We start from the raw sequence: 27,905 nt of genomic DNA on the forward strand, positions 1-27,905 counted from the left end.
TGAATGGATTCATTCCCATTTTAATGCCATTTGAGGGTGTTTTATAGCCTGTACTGTGTATCTTTAACACATCTATTTTTAAATACTGCAAGCTTAATGATCACTAGAGAATATAAAAAACCCTTTATGAAATTCCATCTACAAAATTAAAGTAAAATCTAGACAGTAAAAATGTGCAGTTGACACTGTTAGGCAATCATGGCAGGGCCCGAAATGGACTGAATCAATCCTCTTTCAAACAAAGGGCACAAGCTAAATGTCTTGGCCTTCTCCTGATGGCTGCCCAGTTGTAAACCCACCTCTTGCATGAAAATGCAGGAACTTACAAGTGATCAGCTGTCAATGAGTGATGGTCACTCTGTGGAAACTGGGGTCAGCTCGCATTTTCAAAACCACCCTTTAGCCATTTTAATAAAATCAGCTAACACTTCTAGATGCTTTACATATACTAACTCATTTAAGACTCATGAAATGGCTACTGTCATTGTCATTATTTTACAGATAGGAAAACCAAGGCACAGAGAGTTTAAGCAGGTTGCCCAAAAACACACAGCTAGTAGGTGGCAGAGCTGGAATTTGAACCCAGGCCAACTGGATGTGATCCCTGCTCTTAATCGCCATGCTTCCTGCCTTTTGTGGATGCCTGCCAACAAGGTCATACTTGATTGAAGGTGCTTTGCTACCAGATGTAGAGAAAATATAACGATCCCCGCTTCCCCATTAGAACGTGGAATCCCTCCCTCCAGGTGAAGCAGGCAGTGACTGCATCCAATAACTGTGCCACTAGTATTCCATATAGAACATTGGTGTGAATTAGCAAAGTGTGCCCCTTCTTCAATCCATCAGAAAATGGTCATTTTTGGGGCGCCTGGGTGGCACAGCGGTTGAGCGTCTGCCTTCGGCTCAGGGCGTGATCCCGGCATTATGGGATCGAGCCCCACATCAGGCTCCTCTGCTATGAGCCTGCTTCTTCCTCTCCCACTCCCCCTGCTTGTGTTCCCTCTCTCGCTGGCTGTCTCTATCTCTGTCGAATAAATAAAAAATAAAATCTTAAAAAAAATGGTCATTTTTGTTGGAACAAGTCATTTTATTAGCATCTGCCCCAAAAGTACGATAGCAAGCATCCATAACTATATCTGTGATGTGAACAGAGCCCCTAGGGTTGTGCAGCGCACAACCTGAGCAACTGTATGTAACGGCCCTACTATCCATCCTCAGCCAAGTCAAACCATATGCCATCTGGACAGTGTTCCTGCAAAACCAGCTGGCACCAAAGCAGAGAGGAAGAGTGTGGTCTCTGAAGTCACACCTCATCTGGTCACTGACAGGATTCTGTGAGGTAACAGAATTAAAGTGTTGCTAGAAACTGCCCGGCAGATGTTAGTTACTGCTCTCATCTGTCCATTCGAAATACTCCCTTCTCTTTCTCATCTTCAGTTGTAGCCCCAAATAGCATTAGAGAGGCTGCAAATTTCTCCTCCAGGAAAGTTTCTCACCCAGGCCTCACTGCTTGAAAGAGCTTGCTCCCCAAGGAGACTCTCCTCCAAGTCTCCTTACACGTTGTGTTAAAAGTTCATCAAGATGTTTCTTCCCCTTGGGGCGCCTGGGGGGCACAGCGGTTAAGCGTCTGCCTTCGGCTCAGGGCGTGATCCCGGCGTTATGGGATCGAGCCCCACATCAGGCTCCTCCGCTATGAGCCTGCTTCTTCCTCTCCCACTCCCCCTGCTTGTGTTCCCTCTCTCGCTGGCTGTCTCTATCTCTGTCAAATAAATAAACAAAATCTTAAAAAAAAAAAAAAAAGATGTTTCTTCCCCATTTGCCCTTCACGGAAATGCCGGGCTGTTGATGGTAACATAACCTAACATCTGCCTTGACTCTCTACGTCCCTACGTGCAGTGGGCATGTGGGCCTGCTGATCCTCCAGGGAACCCTCCAAGGGAGGTAGTTTTATTCCCATTTTACACATAAAAAAACTGAGGCTCCGACAGGGGAGGTGCCTTGCCCAAAGTCACACTGTGGAGGGAGCAGGGCTGATGATTCCACCTGGTGTATGTGGACTTCATCACTATTGTTTTTACCCCAGCCATAATTCAGCCAGAATAAAACCATTTGGTCCATTTTACTGATTAAGCTGACCCACGGTCCTGAAGCGTGCACCTGAGGACAAAGACGGTTGCCCTCTGAGGACAAAGACGGTCGCCCTCTCTGGACAAAAACAATCGCACTTCCCATTCAAAGAAATAATGAGAAACAGAAGAGCTGCCGCCACTCATGGCACGTGGTTTCTCATGGACACAGAGCCTAGGATTCATGGTGTTCTGAGCATTTTATCACCTTGCCAACTCAAAGCACTGACAGAGGGCTCGTCATATGTGAGGGGAACATGCTTTTCCACTAGGTGTTTTCCCCCAGAGCAGGACCCCACCGGCCCTTTATAATACAGCCTCCTTGAGATCTGGTCCACACCATGCTGGACATTTTTGTAGCTGTCAGCTCTCCAGCCCACATCATCATCCCATTGCACAGATTTGGAAACCGAGGCTCGCAGGGTAAGTGTTGCAAGAACACCCTGCTGCTCAGTGGCAGACCTGATTTGAACCTGGGTCACACTCTCTGTGAAGGGGATGAGGCTGTGGGTGCCGTGGACAGCGTGGACAGCGTGGCCGTGTCATCACCCCGCTGCAGTGCGCGTCAGAGATGGCAGCAGTGCTGCACTTCTGTCTGATTTATGTAAACCCAAACGCATGTAATTCATCATTTCACTCCACCGTGTCCCTGAGCTGGAGATGTACCCACAACCAGGGAACCCCTAGGAACCAGCATTATACAAATAAACTTTTTTCCCTCAATTTCACTCTGATTCTTGGCGCTACTGAGACAGCACACCAATATTTCTATAATTTTTTAAATCCCACATAAGAAAGTCAGCATACGACACAAGCCTCTGTGGTTTCCAGCTGCACCCTGACCCTCTTCTCGCCAAATTTCTGAACACAAGCCCCAGTACTGAGGCCCGGTCGGGGTGGTCTGCCTGAGCACACGAGTTGTGACAGTTTACTCTCAAACAGGAGGCAAGCCAGCGACAAGGAGCTGAGCAGGAGGGAGACAGGAGACCTCAGCAAACATCCATCCACCGTGGACGCGAGGCCACGACCAAACAGGTAACATACAAACCATTATTAAAACCAGGCACGTAAGCCAGTAAAAAAAACGAAGCCACTAGTTTATAATAAATTAATTCAATGCCTTAAAGCCAATTAATTTGATTTACAACAAATTAAAGCCAATAAAATACCATTAAAACCGAAAAGTTCATTACCTTTGGCATAATCACAAAACACCTGCAATGCGGTCTAGAGACCATGTTAAGTGACAAGCTCCTGGCCTAGGATGGTGGGGACCCCGTGCCCCCCCACAAACCCAGAGCCACCCACCAGTCTTGCCATCAGTGAGACGGGCATCACACCCTTCAGATACTCATCAGTGTCACGAGAGAACACCACGAATCTAAAATGTCCCTCATACACCGCAGCGAATGTGGGGCTGTGGAGTCCAGGGACGGTGCGGGGGTCTCCACGCAAGTTGGCTGATCAGAAATGGAGGCTGCATTGAGAACTGAGGCCAATGGAGGCCCGTGGGACCAAGATCGGAGCTCGAGGGCAGGCTCTGCCACAGTTGGGGGCGGGGGCATGCATCAAGCAAATGATGTCAACTCCTCGCAAAGAACAAGACATGAGCATCCTCCCCAAACTGTGAGGTTATTTTCTTTATAAGACCTGCAAAGAGTGAGGCCTTTGGTAACATATTACAGGCATTAGCCATTCTCCACAGGACGTGTTCTGCACACTAGTTTAATTCTTGTGAACTCTCCGAGGAAGGCCCAGATTCCCCTTCCTCTGCTCCAGACCTGGCGCCCTGGTGGAGCAGGCGACTGGCATCTCTCAGGCCTCCTACCTTTCCAAACAGGACACAGAGATGAGCTGTTTTCAAAGAATTTTTCATGTTCCTACAAAAAGGCAGATTTTCCCATCTGCCCGGAGGTTGCTTTTGGGCCGCAGCCATGGAAATCACAGGGAGCACGGCGACATTCCGATGCAGGCCCCCACCATCAGAGCCTCAGCCCAGCCAGAAAGGAGGGACCCCCACTCCGCATCTGCAGAGGCCAATGCCCCCAGACGACTCAGCCCCGCTCTCGGCCCCAGGCTGCCTCCTCCTGCTTATGGGGCTGGCACTGTTCAGAAGGCCCACATCTGCTGCCCTGGCCACAAGCGACTCACGCTCCCCACCGCCAAGGCCTGCGGTGCCAGCCCCACATCGAGAGCCGGGTTGGATTGTGGTGGTCTGTCTGTGTTTGTTGAAGTTGGGCCCGGAGAAACGGCCTCGCAGTCAAGACGGCCTGGAATGCACGCCCGAGCGCTGCACAGACGGCTCTGTCAGCAAGCTCAGGAAACAGGCTGGAAGAGCTGGGATGAGGCCCAGGTCTGGAGCAGCGTGGCTTGCCCAGGAACACGCCATCAGAGAAGGGAAACCGACGGGCTGCTGCCAGGACAGAGGTCTCTTCTGTGGGGAGGCATCCTGCAGTGTGAGGCCCTAGTCCCCTTGACCAGGGAGAAAATCAAGCAGGAAGCACTGATTTTCTTATTTGATGACTAGGGCATTTTCCAAAAGGAAAGCTGAATCATGCTGACTTTCTGGAGACTGAAAGCACGTCCTCTTTTTCTCAAAGGCACAACCCCTGGATACCACCCCCCTTAAAATAACAGCAAAAAACAAACAAACAAAAAACCATTAGTAATAATGAAAGAAGTTCCTGCTCACTGAACACCTATTAAAGAGAGACTACCCTGCAAAGCAATATTCAACTACTTTGCGACCAGCAAGCCACGGGCACCAGCAGGTAAGAACGCACCGGATGGGTCTCAGGACCCCCGCGACGCCCAGCGCTACCCCATGGCGCCTGGATCACGAGAAGATGGGGAGGGGTGGTCCCGGGGCAGACCAGAGCAGTTGCCCGGTGCCCGGGGCCTCTAGGCAGCAGCAGTTCTATGTACACAAGTGTGGCCGAACTTCAGTGTTTAACCTGTCAGAGCCCCGCACCTGTGTGCTAGCCCAGTGCAAAGCCCCCATGCAAGGTGACCTCCAAAATGGCCCTAAACCATTCTGTGCCAGCCTGTACAAGCCAGAGTCAAGGCTCACAGCTGTTCCTAAGACTCGGCTGCACTTGTGCCTGCTTGGCCAACAGCGTGTGGAGGAAGTGATGTGTGGTTTGTCCAGACCCAGGTGTTAGGAAGACCTGGCACCAGGAGCCCTGCGTCTCCGGCAGGAGAGCCCTGCGGCTGGAGAGAACGGCTGTGGGAAGGGGCCCTGGAAAATGAGAGAGCCGCGCCGGGGAGCCACTGCATTAGGCCACAGTCCAGCCACCACCCCAGCGAGCCCACCCACCCACTGGAAGAGCGGCCCAGCTGAGCCCCAGCAGCCAACAGAACGCTGGGCCTCCACACAAGGCTACTGTTTAAAGTCCCGTGTTTTGGGACAGTGTGCAGCACTGGACCCCCAGGATGGCACGTTCCCTTATTTGTTTATTATCACTGTGAGGTGGGCATTATTACACTCAGTTTACAGACTCCAAGAGGTTAAGGAGTTTGTCCAAACCACAGTAAATACCAGAGACCAGCTGGGTCCTTAGAGGCGAGCCCACAGCCCCTCACCCTCAGACACCTGCCCTCAGTAACACTCCACCACCATCTTCGGGGCCCAGGATCACTCTCAGGACCTGCCCATCAGGGTGCCTCGGCCCCTGTGCCGTTGGAGTCAGCAGGCCCACTGCCCGCCTGCCCGCTGGGAGCACTGCACGGCTGCTGCCCGTACCTTCTGGGAAAGCCAGCCGGCCACAGGACGAGCTCCATGGGACGTGTAGCTGCCGGAGACTCCTCAGGATGGCACTGTTGATGCTGGCCCCTACTCCTGCTGGTGGCAGAGCCATCACTGCCCACTCTTCATGCTTTACATACACGAGCATCCCTGAGAAACAGTCATCGTGTGACACTTGTGAGCTTTATTCCTGTCAGCACTAATGCAACTAGAAAAACAGAAAATTCTCATTTTCCCCCACTGGAAAGTACTTTTCCACATTTTTCTGTCTTTTCTCCCCAGCTATGTTACTTAATTATTCAAAACAAAATTGCCCCATGAGACTGAGTTGGTTCTGCTGCACAGCCATCCCTGTCCAGGCCCCACACTCCCCCAGCCCTCAGGATGGCCACTTTGCCCACTGAAAGCAATCATGGGCCAAGAGAGAGAGAAGCATCCTTTGTGGTCCTGCATGACCTCACTCTACTGCTGCCCTGTGCTGGTCCTTCTAGGCTCTGCTCAACTGCTGCCGCTGCCAGGAAGCCCTCAGGGAGTGCTCCCTGGAGGCAGAGGACTTCACCCACCACATCTCCACTGGCACCTCACATGCAACCCTAAGTGCCAGCATCTGATCTAACATCCCCTTTTAGGCCACATCTTGTCAGCTGCACCCTATGTGCCATGGTTCCACTCTCATGTTCTCCTGTACATGGCATCATGGTTGTCACAGCTCAGCATCCGCCCTGTGTCCAGAAGCGGGCCCTGAACTTCCTGTGGACCACCTCATTTCATAATAGATACAGTGACAACCCCAGTTTGCAGAGGAGAAACCGGATGTGAGCCCAAGCAGCCTGAAGTCAGGCTCTGTGTCATTAACCACATTAGTAATTAATCCACAGCCCTCACAGCATCAACAAAAGGAGGAACAGTGGAAGAGCAGAGTCTAACCTTTCCTTGCAAAGGAACAACAGAGAGAAAGTTCCTTCACAGTAACACTCGATCCTGGCTGAGATGTATTAAGACAGGACCCCTCATCACACTGCCTGTGGTGGTCGAAACACACACACATTCTCTTATTCGTTCTGGTGGCACAGCCCAAGAATCCTAATATTAGCCAAAAGCTTTCACTCAATCACTCCTGCTGTCTGAACATCTCCTGAGGAAACGAGCACAATGCGGCTAGCGGTCTACACGCGGCAGCGGTCACTGCGGCACGACGTCCGGCCACACGCACTGCAAAGCAGTGTGGCTGAGCAGCAGTAGGGACAGACTACAGAATTCTGGTTGATGCTCACTTCCTCCTTCCATTTCTTGGTGTTTCCAAATTCCTTCAAAACGCAGGTACTGCTTCCATGATTGGGAGGAAGTCCACAGCACTTTGAAGGCAAAGCAGGGACACAGGTCACCGCCTTCCCGTCGGCAGAGGACAACCTTTTCGGGACATTTTGGCAGCCTGTGTCTCACCCCTGCAGTTCTAGGAATCCGTCCTATACAAACCCTCGCACGGATGCACCAGGACCCATGAGCAAGCAGAGTCGCTGAGACACGGGGCTCATGGTGGCAGCTGAAAAGTCTGCCCAGAGGGGATGGTGGAATCAGCTATGGGACAGCCGTACCCAGCAACACCATGTAGTTGCAGAGAAAGACATGGGGCTCAGATGCGAAGCACGGCCCACGATATGTGGCCGAGAAAAGCAGGTCACAGCCCTGTGTGTATAGCATAATCCCATTTGTGTAAAAAAGCATGAGTCTATGTGGCTGTTTATGCAGGCACTGGAAAGTCTAGAAGAATCTACACTAAATTTGGAGCCAGTGGTTACCTGGACGGGAACAACAGGAAGAAAGAGGAAATTTTATGTTTTACTTAGCTTTTGTATCACTGGAATTGTTTTCCAAAGCAGTGCTGCTTCAGGCAAATAAACATATTCCTTCTTTTCCTTCTGTTATGGAAAAATTAAAACATACGCAAAAATAGAAAGTTACAATTAACCCCGATGGACCCGTCACCTGGCTTCCAGCTTCCCAAATGATCAACTCCTGTTTGATCTTGTTCCCCCGACCCTGTTCATCCAGATTTAAGTACCATTGTCCCACCTAGAAAACAGCCACTGTTCCATCTCATCACACAGCTAGCCAGCGTTCACATTCCCAATTTCTCATCATGTTAGGGATCATTTTTTAACAGTTTGTATCAGAATCCAAATAAGGGCCACAAATTATAATCATTTGCTATGACTTTTAAGCCTTTAAATTACATGGATTATTCTCCCTCTCTCTCGCACAGAGATATACACACATGTACGTACATGTGTGCGTGTGTCTGTGAGTATGGGTGTAGGAAGTGGGTGTAACCTGAGGCATGGAGAGGCGAGGTAACTTGCACTGGGTACACACACGGGCGTGGGGGTAAGAGCAGCTGACAGAGAGACTGCAGACCCCACTGCTCGCCTCACAGGCTTCCCACAGTCCGGGTTCGGCTGCTTGCGCCTCCATGATGTCATTCCACCCATTTTTCTGTCCTCTGGGTTTCCTGTAAATCAGAGGTTGGATCAAGAGGCCTGATCAAGCTCAGGTTTGAGGTTTTGGGCAAGACTGCTTGTGAGCCATGGTGTGCTCTGCCATCAAGAGTCTTCTTGTCTCATTTTGTGATGTGAGTGGCGGTGGTGCGTGAGACATCCCTCCTGTGCTCCGTCAGGCGTGAGACAAGCGGTCGAGGGAGCAGACACACATGGTCATCGTAATCACAGGCAGCTTCCGTCAACCTTCGTTCTTTCCTTCCAGCCCCCCGAAGTCTGGTCACATGACCCCCAGAAGTGTGGGGAGACAGCACACGTCCCACTATCAGTGTGCCCTCTGCTAGCACCTCGACCTGTCTGAGCCACCATCACACGGGACCGCGCCTCCCCACTGTGTTATGTTGTGTGGGGGCTCTGGAGGCTGAGGCGCTGCGGGGAAACGCGGCAGGGGGCTTGTTTGTACAGGTGCTTCATTCCACTCTCTGAGGCAGCTCAGTGAACAGGATGAGCTCACAGACCCTGAGGCGAAACTGAAGACCTCTCATCATGGCTGCCTCACCTCCCGGTTGTGCGGCCCCAGGCAAGTTACCTAACCTCTCTGTGCCTCCATTTCCTGCTGTGAAATGGGAATAACGAGATCACCCACTTGCTAGGGTGGTAGCGAGAACCGGATTAGGTAACACGTAAAGTTGCTGAACACCCCCCTGGCACATGAAATGCTAACTTCGATTCCATGACTTTGAAGGGAGGAAGCCCAGAGAGCACGCAATGAGCCGGCAGCCCCTAGGGCACTGTACCGCAGGTCGCACGGTGACGAGAAGTGCTCTGTTCTGGAGTCAGCCAACCCTGGCAAGGCTGCTTCCCAGCTTGGTGATGTGAGACAAGTTACGTCAGCTTTTGTATCTGTGAGGGGGCTGTGATGAAGCCCAGGCGGCAGAGGGGGCGGCAAAGATCTGACCACGTAATGCTAAGAGCTAACGTCTGTGGGAGGATTTCCTCGCTCCAGGCTCACTGTCCAGGCTTCCTCTGTCTTACTGCACTCAGCGTCACAACCGCCCTCGGAGTTCTGGTCCATCTTCACTCCCTATGAAGCTTCCAGCACTCTGCCAAGGATGCAGGCCTATCACTGGTCCACAATCCCTTATCTGTAGGCTCTGGGGCCGGACGTACTTCAGAGCTCAGAGCTTGGGGGATTCTAGGAAGGCCATGAGTTACACGCCATGCGCTGTCTTAACTCTGGCCCAGCTGCGGCAGCAGCTGTGATCAAGGACATAGCTACTCCTGCAGCAAAACATAGGGACGCGCCCCACTAAGTGAAATAAAGACATAAAGAGACTCACCTCAGTCCCTGTCAAGGTCTGCCACTCACTTAATTTGCAGGAAACTTACGGAAAATGTTTCAGTGGTCCAATCTTTTGAAATTTGGGCACCATGGAGAAAAGCATGTACGCCGGCAGTGTGAGTATCAGAGAGACCACTCGTGGAGCGCAGTGGGCAACAGGGACAGCTCAGACAGGACTTGGTGACAAGCACATCAGGCCAATATGAGGCTTTATGGACTCCTGCACACGTTCACAGATAATCCTGGGAACCCGACATTAGCTACTCCTTTGGACTGTGTGCAAGGCTGGTAGTAAAGAGGTCCAAGAAGGCAGAAAGGAGCATGTAGACAAGTTCTTCACCACCCTTGGTCTCTTGGTCCCTGCCCTCATTGCCAGAGGTTGGAGGGCGGGGGACACTGGGGTCCTCGAGCTGCCGAGTGGCCAGCTGGAGGTGCTGTGGGCTCATCTGCTCGAGCCCCCAGGGCCCAGGTAGTAGCAGGACCGTGTCAGGGACACACACTGGGGTCTCTAGGCCTGTGGCCCTGGCATCCCTCCTTTCTTCCAAGACTCTGCCTCCATGGCCATGGCTGATTGGCTCAGGGGAGACCCCATGACCCAATCAGAGTGCTTCCCTGAGACTGTGCACAGCAGTGAGAAGGAGCAGAGGTCCCTCTCATGTGTGGCCCGCGGCAGCCTGAGATGAAGGCACCGATGCTGTCTCTTGTGCCCCCATGTGGAGGAAGCAGTTTTAGAGAGTGGGAGAAGAGTGGCATGCAGAGAGAGGTGGAGGAGAGAGAAAGCCATTTCTCACACTGCCCTGGCTGAGCTGACCCAGAGGCATACGCCTGCCCTCTCCAAGGCTTGGATTTCCTCCTTTCAATAACCCCCCATGTTTACGCTATTCCATAGAGCTGGGGTGGGGACAGGGTGTGGGGGAAGAAGCGGTCCAAGCAGCTGGCCGTGACCAGCTACCTGGCTTGTAAATGAGCGCCGTGTTGGAAAGCAAGCTCCGGAGTCTATATTTGTTCAGGAGGTTGGGGGTACGGGGTGGTACATCTCACCCTAAACCCACCCAGCACGTGTTGAGAAACACCAACTCCACTGCAGAGTGTGGATTTACAGAGTCTGCATAGCACCTTATAAAGAAAGCCACTGGAGCAGAAGATCACAGAGCACCTTCAAGTCTGTGGTTTTATTTCTTCTGAGACCAAACAAAGGCTGGAAGCGGGCAGGGAAACATTGCTGAGTTGTTTACTCTCCATCCCCAGGGGCCACGCACCGCCCCACATAAGCAGCCCCAGTCAGGGTAACGGCGGTGGTTTATAAGGTGTCAGTGTGGAGGGGGAGCCAGCGCCATCCTGGAAAGAAGCTGGGAGCAGTCGTGAGGGTCCGAATGGAAAGTTAGCATCAATAAAAGCTCATGGGGCCGGCCTGGCACCCTGGCACTGGTGGGACATGAAGGAGGACCAGTGCCACGGGGAGTCCTGTCTTCTATCCCCGCAACTCCAAGCCTTCCTTCTCTGGTTCTCTGTGTGCATAGCAGGATATAAGTGCCCCATGGCTCACAAGTGATGCACCCACCATTCAAGCCACCCCTAGAGAGCAGTGTCTCCAAACCCCAAATTTCTAAGTGAGCAAATCTGGCCAACCTACAGCCAAGTGTCCCTTCCCCATCCCGAGTACTCATGGTCAGGGAGGGTCACACAAAAAAGCACCACCTTGGTCCATTTCTCTTCCTGGAAGTCATTCCCATATCCAGTCAGTCAACAAATACACCCTAAGGCCCTCCTGTGTGCCAGGCATGGTGCAAGGTGGGAGGGGGGACACTATGATCAACAAAACAGACCCGGTCTCTGCCCCCATGATGCCACTGTCCCAGTGAGCAAAGCAGATGGGAATTTAATAAGCACACCAATGGAATCCTGGCCTCTAGAAGCTGCATGGCAGAAAGGGCTGGGGTGAAGAGAGAACTTGCAACGTGCAGGGGTTTGAGGCGCTAAAGTGACAGGTGAGTTAAAATCTAAGCACTGTAGAAGTTAACCAGGAAAATGATGGAGTAAAAGTCCCCAGGCAGAGGAAAGAGCTCAAGCAAAGGCCCCAAGGTGGAGGGGCAAGGCTGCTTGGGAGCACAGAGGTGCCTGCAGTAAGCCAGAACAGGGCAGGGGTACAGCAGTGACAGAGGGGGTGCTTGCTGGGCAATGCTGCCAAGGCCCCGGTGCAATCTCAGTTTTCACACTGGCAGCCATGGGAGCCACTGCGAGGCTTTAGGCAGAGGAGTGAGTCATGTGGATGCGAACTCAGCACAGTGAGGTTCAGGTGGAAGGGTGTGGGGAGTCAACCTCTTTGTGATGTGAGAGTACGCCTGAGTCCTGTCTGTAATCCCCCATTCTCAATCCCGGCTCTTGCCGAGGGCACCATCCACCCAGAGCTCTCTGCTCCAGGATCCAAAACGCTTCTTGCCTCCCAGCGCCACCCACGGCGCTCCAGTCCCTGGGCCTGGGAAACTCACCAGCACAGAGAACAATATTTATCTTGTATTTAGCCACATCCCCACCAGATGACTAATATCCAGTCCCCACGCCACAGTGAAACACAAGACTCAGCGCACAGACTGTGGGACAGCAGGCTGCCACAACCACAGAGACAGGGCGGAAGAGGAGTGCTGGGCATGTATAGCGATAAATCACCGACTACCCCCCTCTGCCTGTGAAGACACAACTCCAAGCCTCCTTCTCCCAGCCCTTCCAAGGAAAGCTGTGTGACAACAGACAGTGTGACAACACCTCATACAGAGCGCGCCATGGGTCAGGAGCGGCTCGGGGCACTGGCCAGAGTTAGCTCCTAGCCGCACAGTCCAACATGGCGGACCCTATTACCTTGCCCAGTGTATTGATGAGGAGTCAAAGGCACAGGGGGGTCACACAGCCAGTAGGTGATGCAGCCAGTCCGAACTCACAATGGGCCTCCAGAGCCCCCACTCTCACCACTACAGTCTATTGCCTCCTACAAGACATGCCGCGAATGCAGCCCAGATAGGCGAGGTTGCTGTTTTGTTAATTATGTTCCTACTGAATGTCTAATCAAATCCGCATTGGGATGGAGGTCACGAGGGCCTGCATGACTGGCCCATCCTGCCCTCAATGGCTCCTTTCTGCCATGTGGCTGGGTGATCACACCTGCCGCTCACCCTCAAGTCTCCCATGGAAGCTCACTGTCAAAGACAGGTTCCCCCCACCCCCGGGCCCAGAGCCCTGCTACCACCCCTCAGCATCTGTGCTTTCCCTCTGGACACCGACCTCCACCTGTAATGTTACATTTACACACATGCTTAATTCTTTCATGGGACCTGGAGGCTCCAACAGGCAGAGACCGTTTCTGTTCTAGTCACTGCTGACTTCTCCGTGCTTGCTGCACGGGTTGTGGCATAGATTCATTTATGGACAGAAGTCGGGGAGAGGGAGGGAAGGAGGACAGGAAGAGAAACCCAGTGCCCCAGGAACACAAGGTGTATGTGAGTGCATACACAGCATTCGCTTCTCACTGTCTCCCTGACTAATGAGTCAGATGTTTGACATGGTTTTAACTTCTTGAAAATTATACTTTAATAACTGTCATCATGAATGGCTTCCTAAGGAAGATCAAAATTGACCTTGGCCTTGAAGGATGGCTTAGGGGCACAGGCGGGACAGGCGTACCGGCAGAGGCAGGGCAGTGTGCACCAGTCCCCATGGGGACAGCCACCCCACATGGGGCATCCTCCTCTCCTTGGGTGGTATCTACATTTTTCATGTTGGTACAGTGAATGGGAAGATATCTTAGCAGGAATGGTGCAGACATTTCTACAGAAAGACACTGTATGTCTGGCTCCGATGGGGGAAATCGTGTTGTGGGAAACTAAACCGGAAGAATCTGTGGTGGTTACATAACTGTCAGTGCGTCTAGAGAATGGGTGCTCTGCCGCGTGGGCCAGAGTGAGAAGACACACCTGTGACCCCCAGACGGGGCTCGAACCTCCCTTAGATACAGTCAATACCTCACAAGAGCTGGGACACATTTTATGTTTAAAAAAAAAAAGAAGTCATCAAAACGGGTATGGCTAGAAAATGATACCATTTATGCTTAAAATTATATAGGTGTAGATGCAAATATAAATGTGATTTTATACATCCAGAAAACTTCCAGAGAGATGGTGATGAAAAGTTATCCCAAACCTGGTCTTGGACAGAACCTTCTTATGTATCAAGGCCCGGTTGTGGAAGAGCTTAAATGTCCCATGGGAGTATCTGGGAATTATCACACAAACGATAGGGAGCCACAGAAGAACTCTGAGCCAAGAATCCCCTGGAATAAAGTGTCATTTTTGGGAGATTTACATTGAACTAGTGAGGCCCCCCCTTGCCCGCCTGTGTTCTCCCTACCCTTCTCCTAAAATGAGGTCTGGAAACTGCAGCCCATCCATGTGGCTCTGCCGAGCAGATTTAAGCAGGAAGTGTTTAGAAGAACTATGAAACACTTTGAGATGGGCCAAGATGATGAGCCGGTCTCACCGGAATCAGTGACACTGGCTCAACAGAACATACGAGCGGCACTTCGCCAGGAGGCAGGAGGCAGACTGGGTGCCCAGAGGAGGCTGGGCAACAGCCCTGGATGTTGGAGAACACAGAGCAACACTGACGATTCTCGCCCACGGAAGTGGAAACAAACTGTCCTGCGGGGGATGCAGCTCGTTCAGACACACGTGTTCTGCCCGAGAGGCATAAACAGGCGTGTGCCTGGGAGAGCGCCACTGCTGTTTCCTGATTGCCTACAGACACATCTGTTCTTCACATTCTCCTCTCGGCGGGCTTTACCATCTTACCAACTTATTAGTGACCTAAATAAAATCCTGCGTGTGTTCATTTTGTCCGTGTATTAGGGTCATGATTTTGCCTTCTGAAAATCAGTCTTTAACATGACCAAATTCGAATGGAAGGAATGAGGCGATGGCTCTGCTCCACGCTTGTCATCTGAGCGGAGAGGAATCAGAGAGGACCACAAGTTGGGAGCTGAGTATTTTATGGCTGAGCATGTCAGGCAGCCAGGACCGGAAAGGGGAGATGTGATTTGGAAATAGTTCAGCAGTCAGTTGGGCATGGAGTGGCAAGGGACTGTTCCAGATGTGGCAGAATGGGGAGGGGGTGTGAAGCAGATGGAGGAAGAGTTGGGGACAAGGGAAAATCTGATTATCAGATGTGCAAGGCACTTACAGACATGTTTCTGTAATGAGACGATGCTGAATAGGACAGAAAGAGAGAAGGGAAATGAAGGGCTGAGGGGGCTAGATGTGGGGAAACTTGTTATTCTTGAATCTGAACAATGAGGTGCTTTCTTAAAAGGTAATCAGATAAGAGAGCAAAAGGGAGACTTGTTCCAAACTGCACCAAGCCCATGATCACACAATATTTACATTAAATTTAAAAGCTAATGAAATTCCAGGTCAGTGATCAGCAGAGCAGTGTTTGCCTGCCAGCAGGCTCTCCTCACCCAGGGACAAATGGGCAGGCTGTGTTTTGAATAATAATACTCCAGAATAGTACAGGGAAGGGGTGAGCCTTTGGGAGAAGATCCAGTCTCTAAGGGTCTTTTCAGGGCTAAAGTGACTTTGGTGAGGAAGAAAGGGAAAGCACTCCACAGTCCTCTTCCTGGACTAGAGGTGACTGAGTAGTCGAGCTCTAGGGTCCCGATTCCCTGAGATGTCAGTCACCCACTGTCACATGCTTTGCGGGTCCCCCCCTCTCTGCATCCCTCCATGCCTCTGTGCAGCCGGAAGAGGCTATCCAGGCACACTAGGGACTGAAACTCCCTGGGGTCCCCTACTAGGAAGACAGAGCACAAGAGTGCTTCAGACGGAAAGCTCCTGCTTTTTCTTTTATATAATGCAAAACCCACATACAAGGGACAGAAAGACAACATTCTGGGTAAGCCCAGAGGTTTTGAAGGCAAGGCTCAAACTGTTGCAGCTTCTGCTTGTTGGCCTTGGGTGGGCTCATCTGCCTGCCCTCAGGTCCCACTCACAGGCGCATGCCCACAGAGCGCTTTGCGTGGTGTGTGGCATGCACGGAACTCTTGCTCAGATGTTGACGGTCACTAGTCACTAGTAGCGGCCACAGCAAAGTAAAACACACGAGCTGAACATGACAGCTGCATTAGGATCATGGGAGATTATTAATAATCGCTTCCTTAAATTCGTCTTGAATTTTGTCATGTTGTAGTCTCTTCGTCTGTAAAACGAAGTGAGACTTGGACATGACAGGAAGGGTAGGAATCATAATTTCTGTAACACTTCAGTGGTAACATGCAGTCCTTTCCGTGTGCCTGGCACCATTCTGTTCAATACTCACAACAAACCCGTGCGGTCGGTGCTGTCCCCGCCTCATTTGACACATGGAAAAGCCAAGGCCCAGAAGGCGTGCCAAGCCTGCCAGGAGGACACACATGAATCCAGCGGTCCCGCTCCAGGAACGGAATTTCCCTCCATGGAGCAGGCACGCCCACGGACAGACCAGGAAGGTGGAACATCTCGGCCGTAAACCTGCCCTTCAGCACACCAGGTCAGGATGCCAGCCTCGGAGCTGAGTGAGGGGTCCCCCAAAGATGCCCCCAGGAGGCCTCTCTTTCCTGCAACTTCCAGCTGGCTTTAAGACCAGTTCTGTTCTGGGGGCCAGAAAGCCACTGGCTCTTTGTGACACCGGAGAGTTCCCCAGCTGCCTGTACCAAGAACAACTGAATGCCCTGTGAGGCAGCGGCAACCTGGCCCAGCTGGCAGTGTGTCCACTATGGGCAGAGGGAAAGACAGATTTCACCTGGGACAGACAGCTTGTCTCCTGCCCGGGGACAGCCCACGCCAGCCACCAGGTGGGGGACCAATTAACTTATGAAGTCAGTGTACGAGGCCCCCACTGGCAAAGGCAACATCTACGCACACAGTTTTCCGTTTGTGCAGGAAGTGGTGGCAATGCAGAAAGAGCCGAACCAGGAAGTCAAGTCAGGTTCAATGATTTTATTGAGCACGGGGGAATGCTCACCAGCTTCACCAACACCATGTCCCCTTGGGGACCTAGGAAGACTTAGGGCAGTGTCTGGAGATCAGAGCATGAAGACATCCCCAAAAGGCAGTATTTGGGCACAAAAATTACGCTTCTGTGAGGAGCTTCGGAACGCCCAGGCTCGGCTCAGCCAAGCTAACAGAAAGACCTTTCATGAGGCTCTCAGGAGATGTTTCAAAAAAAGAAAAGTAGAGCCTTTCAAAGAAGAAAGTTCAGCCCTCAGCAAAAACTGGGCTTTTTAAAAAATTAATCAATTTTTGTGGTTTCAATAAAAGCAAAGAGTTTTGTGGTTTTCCCTCAAAGTTTTCACCATTTTCCATAAAAACAAAAGCCAATATTTGAAACCATTTTCCCCAATGAAAGTGGCAACATTTTTGCTCAGGGACAATTTCTTGGAAAAACATCTCTGTGGTGTTTCCACCTTGTGACAGCTTGGCTCGAGCCTGAGAAAGTCACCAGCGCGCCTGTCCGCTGGGCGTCCTTCACCTGCAGCCAAATGCACGTGCCTCAGGTCACAGAAATGCACTTCCGTTGGAAAAACCCATCACTAGAGAAGATCTTTTCTCTCTCAAGAGGTTAGATTAAAGGGGGTCATTTTGCTTTCCAAGGAGTCGAACGTGAAGGTCTCATGGTGATTTCTGACATGCAAGAATTGTGCCATGAGCGGGTCTGACTGCAGAAGACAAAATCATCTCCTCCTGCTACCCGTTAGAGTAACACCAGTAGAACCCTCATACCTGAGATCTCAAAGGAAACCAGTTTGAACCTTACAGATGAAGAAACTGAGGCCCAGGGAGGCTGTGGGGCCTTCTCTAAGGCACAGATTACTAGCAGAACTGTGATTCAAATCCAGGGCTCTTGACCTACACCCAGTGGGTTTGTTTTGTTTTGTTTTGTTTTCCATATAACACATTCTCTGGGTAAAATTTACTTATTTTTATCAGTTCTTAATTCCTGGAACAAATATCACCTACATGTTAGCCAGCAAATTTTAGTATTTCTTGGCCACCTGGAATGGAATGTCAGTAACTTGCAGACTCTTGGATGATTCCAAACTCTCACACAATCTTTCTCTCAGGGAGGGATCCAGAATGTTCCAGGAAATTTGAAGGGCTCATCTTGGTCAAAGAACCTAGGACTATCAACCCCTCCTGGATTTCTGCTTCCCCACATTTAACATTGATAACACTGCTCTCTTAATTTTGCTTTTTGCCTTGGCTGCTAGGAAACTCAGAGCTAATTTGTATGCTTAGCTGCGAGAGCTTCCCTCCATCTAGATTTTTTTAAATGAAATTTCTCTCTGTCTCTACACCTTTCTTCTCCTCCCTTCTGCCTTTTATTCTGAATTAATGATTTTTATGCTTTGTATTTTCAGCTTAAGTCAGTCAAAATTCCTTCTGAAAATGGATTAAGAACAACTAGTAAAATGAGAGCTTGCTCTCTCGATCTTAAACCAAAATAAGTAACAAAATTACTCAACAACAGACAGAAAGAACATTGCAAGGGAAACACAAAAGTCAATATGAAAAGAATGTCCCCCCCCCCCAAAAAAAAAAAGCCAGCAAAAGGAAACCAATATGTTAATGGTCAATCTCTGAGAAACACCAAGTTGTCATGGTGGACAGCCCATCCTGCTCTCATCATCACCGGCCACACAGAGGCAGGAAAGCACATCTGCAGGTCTGAGTCTCAAGCCTGAGGACTCACTCTTCCTGTGGTGGCCCAGGTGTGAGGAAGTGGTGGGACTACAGAAGACATCAACTCCAATTCCACCACTTCACAAATAAGGATTGAGGCCCAGAGAAGGTGAGTAACTTTCCCAAGGCCACACAGCTTGGAAGTGGTGAGGTCTAGATCCGGGCTTTTGCTACAGTATCATGCCCTTCCTCACTAACATGTCCCATTCCACCAAACCACATGAGACAAACGTAAGAATTTAATTCACCGACATGAGCTTGTTAGCTTCTTTTTTTTCAGGACAGCCTAAAAGCTAAACCAAAAGAAAAAAGGCTAAGTTTCTACTCACTGATCTATGACAGTCGACAAGTTGTGTTCATGGGGGGGGGGCGGGGTCACGTCTAGGTACCTTGGTTGGAGTAGAACAGATGATCTAAAATTCTGAGCAGCTCTATGGGTCGCCCAGGTGGTTTCGTCAGTTAAGTGTCCGACTCTTGATTTCAGCTCAGGTGGTCGTGAGAGCGGGCCCCGTGTCAGGCTCCGCACTCAAGCGTGGAGTCTGCTTGGGATTCTCTCTCTCCCTCTGCCGCTCCCCCACTGCTCATGATCTTGCTCTCTCTCTAAAAAATAAAATAAATATTTTTAAAAAATAATAAAATAAAATTCTGAGAAGCTTTATAGCTAAAATTTCAGAAAACGTTGGTAAAACAAGCTAGTCTACCTATTCAACAAACACTTTTTTATTCTATAAATACTTGACCAGGGCCTTGCAGGCACCCAGCCCCACAGAGGAGAGGGGAACAGTAAACCAGGCAGAGCTCAAGTCCACCCAGGAAGCTCACGTGTGAGAAGGAGTACCTCAAAATGAGCCCTAATGCACTGGATAGTGAAGCAAGAGGACACCCACAGCCTTTCCACAAAGCCGGCATCTCTGTGAACAGAGAGAAGGAAAGCTTCACTCTCCAAAAGGAGTTAGTTGCTTCTGTAAAATGAATTAAAACAATGCGATCAGAAAGTGTGGTGTCCTAGGAGTACGTGTGTGCTGCCTGGAAACTCAGGCTGGCTGCCCCACACGATCAGCCCACCATCTTCATGGGGTCCCTACTTTAGCATCTGCTGAAAATGTAATGTCGAATTAAACAGCTTCCCTGAAATCTGGGACCATAAACAGGCAGGGAATCTAGAACATCAGTTTTCTGTGTGCTCACGGAGAGGGACTGATCTAAATATGCTGAGAACGTCTTAGTGGTAAAAGCGAGTGGATTTTTTTTTTTAAGGAAAATTTTATTGGGAATATTTTTTCCCCTTAGGTGTGAAATTTGGCAGGTAACTGCATTCTCTGATGGACTGTTGAAGACTTGGTTAATTAGAAATAAGATTCGGGTCCAAGGTAAACATCTTGAGCCTGCTAAGTCTTCTTAGGATGTTTGTCTGAAATGCTTCTGAAAATAGTATAGCTTTCTATAAAGAAATATTAACCGGTGTTCATAAATGGAGTTGACTACGTTCTAACCCAACGCTTACTCAATTGGTATTAGATGAGGGATTAGTCTCTGATTTTATTTGAAAATCCCAAGGGGAAAGCAACTCTAACCACCGCTTTCTTATCCATTTTCCAGAAACAAGGCAAAGGAGCCTCCTCTTCAGTCACAGCTGTGGGAGACTGTGGAGCAGCCCAATGGCTCAGCGCAGAAAATGAACACAGCTAATTGCCCGCTGTTTGTTGATACAGTCAACCACACAGACAGAAAGCAAACACCAGCACGTCCTCGGAGCTTCACTTGCATTGGGACACTTAATCCTCATTTGTGCATCCGTGCATCTCACAGCTGGGGGGCCACCCTCATTTTGGGATGGTCTCATCTCCCCCTCTCAGTCTCCCCCAGTTGGTCTTTCAGCCTTCACACTACAAAGTGCTAAGAAAAATGTCAAGCCCCTCTGAAATTCCCTGAGGAACCCATAGTGAGGACGGCCCCTCTGATTTGGGGGAACAGCACCCCAAGGCAGCCGCTGGACATCATGCCCTGCTTGGAGGCTGAGCCTCCACTGGGCGCCCTCTAGGGGCCATGCACCAGAAAGTACCATTCCTAGCATTTTCGAAAGAGTAAGCCCCCAGGAGCAGAAAAGCTCTGCAAATTGCCCTCCCAACCGAAAGGGTTAAGTGGGAATTTGAAGCTAGACTTTTGGAGAAACAGGCAAGAAAATAAAGAGGATGAAGGGGTGCTTGTGGACATAAGTCTGGAGTGAGCGAGAACACAGATGGAAATCTAGCATGAGAGCATAGGGTCCAGCAGCCACTGAGCTGAACAGGCTCCCTCCCCATTGCTCTGATGATATGGAGGTTCTGGGGAGTCCAGCTGCTCACTCACATTTGTCCCCAGCTGGGAAGTTCCCTCCTTCCCTCTGACGGATGCCAGTCCTTCTCCCATCCCTTTTCCTGACATTTACCAAACTGTGTATGACGATAAATGAGTGAACACACACATAAATGCCATTATTAATCACTAGACATCAGCCCCACACAGGCGGGGATCTGGGTTCATTCAATCCTTCGTACTAATCATGCCTGGCACATAGTAGGTGTTCCATGAATAAATGCTGGACAAACATTATGCAAAAACTACTTAATAGTAACTCTTTGTTAGGGGCGCCTGGGTGGCACAGCGGTTAAGTGTCTGCCTTCGGCTCAGGGCGTGATCCCGGCATTATGGGATCGAGCCCCACTTCAGGCTCCTCCACTATGAGCCTGCTTCTTCCTCTCCCACTCCCCCTGCTTGTGTTCCCTCTCTCACTGGCTGTCTCTATCTCTGTCAAATAAATAAATAAAATCTTTTAAAAAAAATAGTAAGTCTTTGTTGAATGACAGATTAAGGACCCAGGTCTCCTGGGTCTCAGTGCCAATTCCATGAGACTGTCATCTTCCTAGACTCCAAAGGGACCACACTCCTGCATTTCAGTCTCTTGAGCCCCTCCACCTCCTTCTCATTCCACCTTGAGGCTGCAGGAGAGAGAAGATATGCAGGGACTGCTCCCTGTCTGCCCCCAAAATCCATAGTTGGCAGGAGTTTCTTCAAGAGGCTCCCAAGCCTGGCAGGCCAGCCTCCCAGCAGACAAGGCCCAGGACTTTGCTTTGTGCATCCAGCCCAGGTGAGAAGGTCCAGTCCCCAGGGCCCACACATGGCCTGCTGTCTGCCTGCTTGTGGGGTGTCCCCAGCTGCCCAGAGCACATGCTTCTCCACCTCCCAAAGCACACTGGATGCTCTGTGAGTGGGGAAGTCTCCCTCCCCTCCTGTCCACAAGGAGCTTGCAGCCTGACCACACTTGCGGGTGAGAACAAATGAGGCATCATGCCCCCTGGGATCTTGGTGCCTTTGTTTTAAAGTCTTTCCTCTTAATGAATCATAAAAACTCTTCCATCACCTCCTTTTCCTGTGTGTCTCTCCTCCCTCTCCTCTCTGGGGCAACTGAGGCACAAATGCATAATCCAGAGTGATGAGTGAGGACCAGGGCAGGGAGAAAATTTTAAAAGAAAAAGAAAAGAAAGAAGAGCTGGCTGCGCCCTCTCAGCATGCTTGCGTGCCCACAGGGAAGACGTGGCTGGTGTTCCAGGTGGAAGAGCTGTTGGGGGCTGGGTGTGTGACAGGTCTGGTGGTGCAGGGATTCTGCTGAGGGTATGGCAGCTACTGAAGGCCTACTATGTGCCCGGCACATGGGGTCCAGCAGTGACCACATGGGACATGAGCACTGTTCACCCACACGTGGGGTGAGGAGGCAGACCTCGAACATTAGGGATAAATTATTCGATGTATATGAGTGTCCTGAGACTCCTATCACAAAGGTGCACCCACTAGGGCCTCACAGCAGAGATATCTGTTCTCTCAACCATGGTGCGGGCAGAGCCACCTCCCTCTGGACCCTAGAGAGGAAAATCCATCCCAGGCCTTTTGCTCAGCCGGGTGTCCTCGGCGCTCTTCGGCTTATAGACACATCACTCCAAGCTCTGCCTCTGCCTCCCACAGCCTCTCCTGTGCACCTCTGTGTCCCCATCTTCTTAGGAGACACCTGTCATTGGATTAAGGCCCACTCTAAAAACCTCATTTTAACTTGATCATCTGCAAAGACCCTATTTCCAAGCAGGGGCACACTCATAGCTTCCAGGGGCTAGAACTTGAATAGATCTTTTCAGGGAACATAATTCAGCCTACAGTTGTGTTTGGAGAAAATAAAGCAGAGAAAGCAAGAGCCAGAGTCAGGGGACAACATGTGTCTGTATGTCCAAACAGCGACATGTCCAGCATCCGTACTCTCGGTGGGCCAGGACAAGAGTGACCCCATCCCCTTCAGACCCGGGGGACTCTGAGGCCACTTTCTTTTCACTTGGCCCATTCAAAGCAGAGATGAAAGTCACTATGAGCACCATTTGGTCACCAGGACCCCTGGCGCCAATTTTCTCGACCCTTCTCCGCGCCCGGGGCGTTTGTCTGGCTTTGCAGAGTAGGGCTCTTTCCAGCCTGTGCTTCAGGCGAGAAGTTGACACATCTCCACTAAAGCTGCCTCATAAAAGCTGGAAATATATTGAGCAAAGGATTCCATTTCCTGTCCTCGGCCGGCAGGCGCATGTACCAGGCTTTCATTCTCCGCCAAGTTCTCCAGGGAGGTAACACTGCAAACCATTTTTCTGCATAAATGTTTACACTGTATAATTTTCCTTTGGTGCAAAGCATTTCATATACATGGGGAAAACAAGACAGAAACCAGCATAGCCGAGATTCCCAAAGACGGGGGTCTCTGGACCTGAGGGTCAGGGAGAGAGGACCGACACTGACAGTCAGGTGAACAGGCCCTAGCTTCTCCAGACGTCCCTGGGCCCACTTTCTCATATGGAATCTGCAAGCAGGCATGGGTTTGGGCAGAGGGGGGAGCTCCACACACTCGTCTGGTATGCCCTGAGCCTAAGACCCGCAAGTATCTTAGATAAGCTTCTCTCTCATTAACGCCCCCTTTGTTTTGAGACCTAAACTGGTTCATATTTGCCTAAAGTCCTCAACAGACCAGGAAAAATAAGAGCAGTCTGAGACTTACAGAGCAGTCTGAGACTTACAGAGAACTGAGCAGAGCTCCCACATGCCCAGAGGTGGGCTCCTGCCCAGGCTGTGGGGCTCAGAGTCCAGGCTCCTGGCTGGTGCCCCACACAAGGCAGACAGCTGGCTGAGGACACCCCAATGGGCCCAGTCCATGGGACCTGCTCCCCAGCACTTCCCTTCGAGAGGGGAGCATACAAGGGATCAAGAGAAGATGTGGTTAACGAGTGTACCAGAAAGGAGATGACCAGGACGGCGTGGCACAGACTAAGAGGAGGCGCCCGCTTTGACTGGGCGTTCAGGGGCAAAATTTTTACACATTGCTGTTCATGGCCTTGTTTTATTAGTAATACTGAAAAGTGAGAAACAGCCTCAAGGTTCAAATATAGAGTGTGGTTCATTAACCTCAGTAGCCAATGGATGAAACAGTACGTGGCCACCAAAAACACCTGGGGAAATGCTTACAATATAATTTTAAGCCAAAAAAAAAAAAAAGCAGAATATAAAATTGTACTTGTATGCATTACTCTGGAGCACACGAAAATATACATACATTAGAAAGAAACACATCACATAATTAATGGGGTTTGTCTTTGGCAGCTGAAGGGATGGAAATACATTTCTTTAATAAATACCTACCCTTATACAGTAGATGGGGATAAGTTTTAAACAAAGAAATGACCCAAAAGCTCAAATCAGTTCTGATGCCAATTGGAGGTTATGATTAAAGGGTCAGTATTTAAACCAGTATTACTGTGTTAGACATTCAGCGATTTCTGACCACTCAGCACCAGCTAGCTTGGAAACGACTTCAAGATAATTCCCATGTATATTCATATGTATACCATATATATTTATACATACATACATGTATATTCACACATATATACACGCTCAAAAACACACATATGTATCTCCATCAGGATTTTCTTCCCCAAGGAAAAGTTACAAATCTTAAATTTGTTTGGCCAAAAAAAGAAAAAAATCCCTGAAGGTGGGCCCCACATGGTCTTAGGAAAACAGACGGCCAGTTGGGATTTATGAATATATGATAGAGAGGAATAATTTTACACATGACATGTTCCTGGCAGAGTGTCAGCCATACATGTTCAAAATTATGTTTTAATTAATTTCAATAGTAAAAAAAAGAAAAGAAAAGAAAAAAGTCATTGAGTAAATCCCCTGCCTCTAAGCATTTTCACTTAAATAGATCCATTTGTTTTTTAACTGACTCAATAGAAATTCATATGCCAAAAAAATGAGGTCTGAGCGAGTAGCTTTGGCCTCAGACCATAAACCTGGCTGCTCTGAGCGCTAATCCAGGCCCGGTTTTAAACTCTCCCTGTGGTCCTGGGCGAGCTACTCAGGCCTAGCTTTCCAGTTTTTTCAGAGAGTTAAAGTCACCGCGTGTTCTGCAGGGCAGGGCTGTGCCTGGGGGGCCAGGACTGGCCATAACGTCGGGCTGCACACATCACATGGGCACAGAGAACCAGCTAAGGGCTCTGCGGAGCGCCTGAGGCCACTCGCCAGCCGGGGGCCGGACAGTGTCCCCCTCCCAGCCTTACTCTCCCCATCAGAAAGATGGGAGTAACAAAGTACCCCTCATCAAGACTAAACGAGATAAAGCCCTCACATGCCAAGGGTCTCCCTGAGATTGAATTCCCTACAGTGCTGTTTACCTCTCCTTCCCAGTTCCTTTCTAATAACTGACTCCCCGAATGGGTGAGTTATGCTTCTGTGTTTTCCTTCCACAAAGGCTGGTTTTGAGCGATCACGGCTCATTTTACTGAGCACTTACTAGGTATCAAGCACCTCCCCTATTATCAGTTACTAGGTTATTTTCCCCGGAGACAGATGGAGAGGCTGCAGCTCAGCAGAACTGGGATTCTAGTGCAGGCCGTTGGACCCCCAAGTCCACAAGCTCAACCCCTCCTCCGAGCTACACGTGAAGAGACAGGAAAAGGAACACGGATGCCAACTAGGATCTGAGATCTGAAGGAATCCATACAGCTCCCCTCCTCCTACCCTCCCCCACCACGCCCAGACTCAGGAGCCACCATTTTCAAGCTGTGTGGTCCCGGGCGGATTACTGGGCCTCTCTGTTCCTCCTTTTCCTCAGTTTCAAGATAACACCACCACCTACCTCAGGGGCGGCTGCGAATTATATTCAGTGAAAGAATGTACGTGAAGCATTTGCAGTGACAGGTCAGGAACTGAGATTCAGAGACGCTACACAATCTGCTCGGCGGTCCACAACCTAGGTACCCCCGCCAGCTGCAGGGGAAGCTGGGAAATGAGGACACGGGGCCATCAGGATTAACTGAGACCTGGGGTTGGCGAACCTTTTTCACAAACGACCAGGCAGTGAATATCTTCGGCTCTGTGAACCACACAGTCTGCTGTCACTACTCAACTCTGTCACAGACAATCATCAGTGAATGTGTGTGGCTATGTTCCAATAAACTTTACTGACACAAAGAGGCACTTGCCCTCAGCTGTAGTTTGCTGACCCCTGTCACAGATGGGTCTGGGGCTGGGTGCCCTGGACTTAGTCAGAGTTCTGGTAGGAAGGACGTGGAGCAGAACAGATACAGAATATGCCACAATCACTAAGTTAAATCTACGCAGCAAGAGCTGCCAAATGCAACAGAAATGAAGGGCCAGGGCACTGCTAAATGGAGGAAGAGCTCTGCACTAAGTGTCTGGTGATCCTAGAAGCGGCCTTCCCTCCTTGCCCCTCTCAGGAGTCTCCCACAGACCCCAGCTCCAGGTCTGCTTTCTGGGCTAGAAACTCAGCTGCTTCTAACATGGGTGTGGGCGGCTGGGTAGGGAATGGCACTCCTTTCTAGCTGGGGTCTCCCATAGACGGTCTCCTCGCCCAGTTTCCAGCTGGGGCATGGACTTGGGTTCAAGTCCCCATGCTCTTTCTGGCTGCAGGGCCTTTGCACATGCTATTTCCTCTGCCTTCAACATCCTTGCCCACCCACTTTCCACCTGGCCAACTCCTTCCCCCTCCAGGCCTCAGCAGAGGCACCAATTCCCAGGGACGACCTCCCTCAGCCAGACACCACCCTCTCCTGGCTCGGGTCCCCTTTTACAAACTCCCATATGCACCTGCACTTCCCCTTGTAATTCTAACCACACTGTGGTTCTACGATATTTACTTGTCTCCCCCACTGGATTCAGAGCCCTGTGTGAGTGGGGACCACATTGGTTTTATTCCCCGTGGTTTCCCCAGTTCCTAGCTCAGGATCTGACTCAAATATTTGTTGAACAAATTAATAAATAAACAGAAAGAAAACTAAATGTGCAAGTAGAAATTTCTCCTTCCAAGGAAGATGTTAAAACTCAGTGGCATTACATCACTGGAATAAGTATGTTTTAACTCTTTTTCCCTCTTCTAACATTTTCCCACTTTCGTGCTTTCCAAATTTATAAACTGGGGTAAAGTGAGTTCACATAAAGGACTAAGCTCTGTTTTAAAAAGTGCTTCACTGACTGATGTATTTCATTAGCACTGAAAACAATGCAGTTACATTACAGGTTTCATACAAACTACTAATCCACATGTGCGTAATTTTGCCTCTAAGGACAACTTAGTTATTTTTATGATATGATTTCAATATTTCCCTATTGTTCCAGTGCAATATTTTTTGCTATTAAAATACATAATAAACTTCTAGAGGGGGGAAAAACAGGGTCACTCCAAGCAAGTAAAAGCAAGAGACTAAGGACTCATATAACCACTTTTTCTTTGTCTCTGATGAGGGAAGTTTCTGAAACTAACTTTACCTCCTCGGTTATAAAAGTACATTGAAAGAGTCATAGGCCTCAAGGTTAACTTGAACCCATCGCACTGCTTGAACTTTCTGCCCTCGTCCTGCTCTGCAAAGACAGAGTGGTGTGCGGTAAGCTCCTAGAAACCAAGGAACCCTGACTAGTAATGTCTACTGACTACTTGCTGTGTCCTCACATGGCACGGAGGTGGCTCTGGTCTTTTTTTTTTTTTTTCAGTTGAAGTATAATTAACACTCAGCATCCTATTAGTTTCAGGTATACAATATAATGACACTACTACAGGTCTCTGCATCTTCTTTTAAGGACACTGATCCCATCACGGGGGTCCTGACCCATGACCTCATCCAATCACCTCCCAAAAGACCTGATCACCTCCAAATACCATCACACTGAGAACCAGAGCTTCAACACAGAATTCGGAAGGCACACACATTCAGTCCGTAATACTCATTCATATTTTTAATGTTGATTGCATGTTGAAAGGATGCTATTTTGGCTATATTCAGTTAAACAAGGTATATTATTAAAATTAATTTCACATTCACTATTTACAACGTGCTTACTGGAGAAGTCTGG

At 49.8% G+C, this 27,905-nt stretch overlaps 1 long non-coding RNA gene across 3 annotated transcripts in view; it reads right to left on the reverse strand.

Moving 5' to 3' along the window:
• LOC105239251 overlaps positions 1-19,035 on the reverse strand; it is a 328,945-nt gene extending 309,910 nt beyond the window's left edge. For all 3 annotated transcript variants that reach the window (XR_002143499.2, XR_002143500.2, XR_002143498.2), the window contains exon 1: positions 18,860-19,035. This is a non-coding gene — a long non-coding RNA (uncharacterized LOC105239251). The remainder of the gene's footprint in view (positions 1-18,859) is intronic.
• Positions 19,036-27,905: the final 8,870 nt, after the last annotated feature.

Source organism: Ailuropoda melanoleuca, chromosome 12, assembly GCF_002007445.2.
Source record: "Ailuropoda melanoleuca isolate Jingjing chromosome 12, ASM200744v2, whole genome shotgun sequence".
Taxonomy (NCBI): Eukaryota; Metazoa; Chordata; class Mammalia; order Carnivora; family Ursidae; genus Ailuropoda; species Ailuropoda melanoleuca.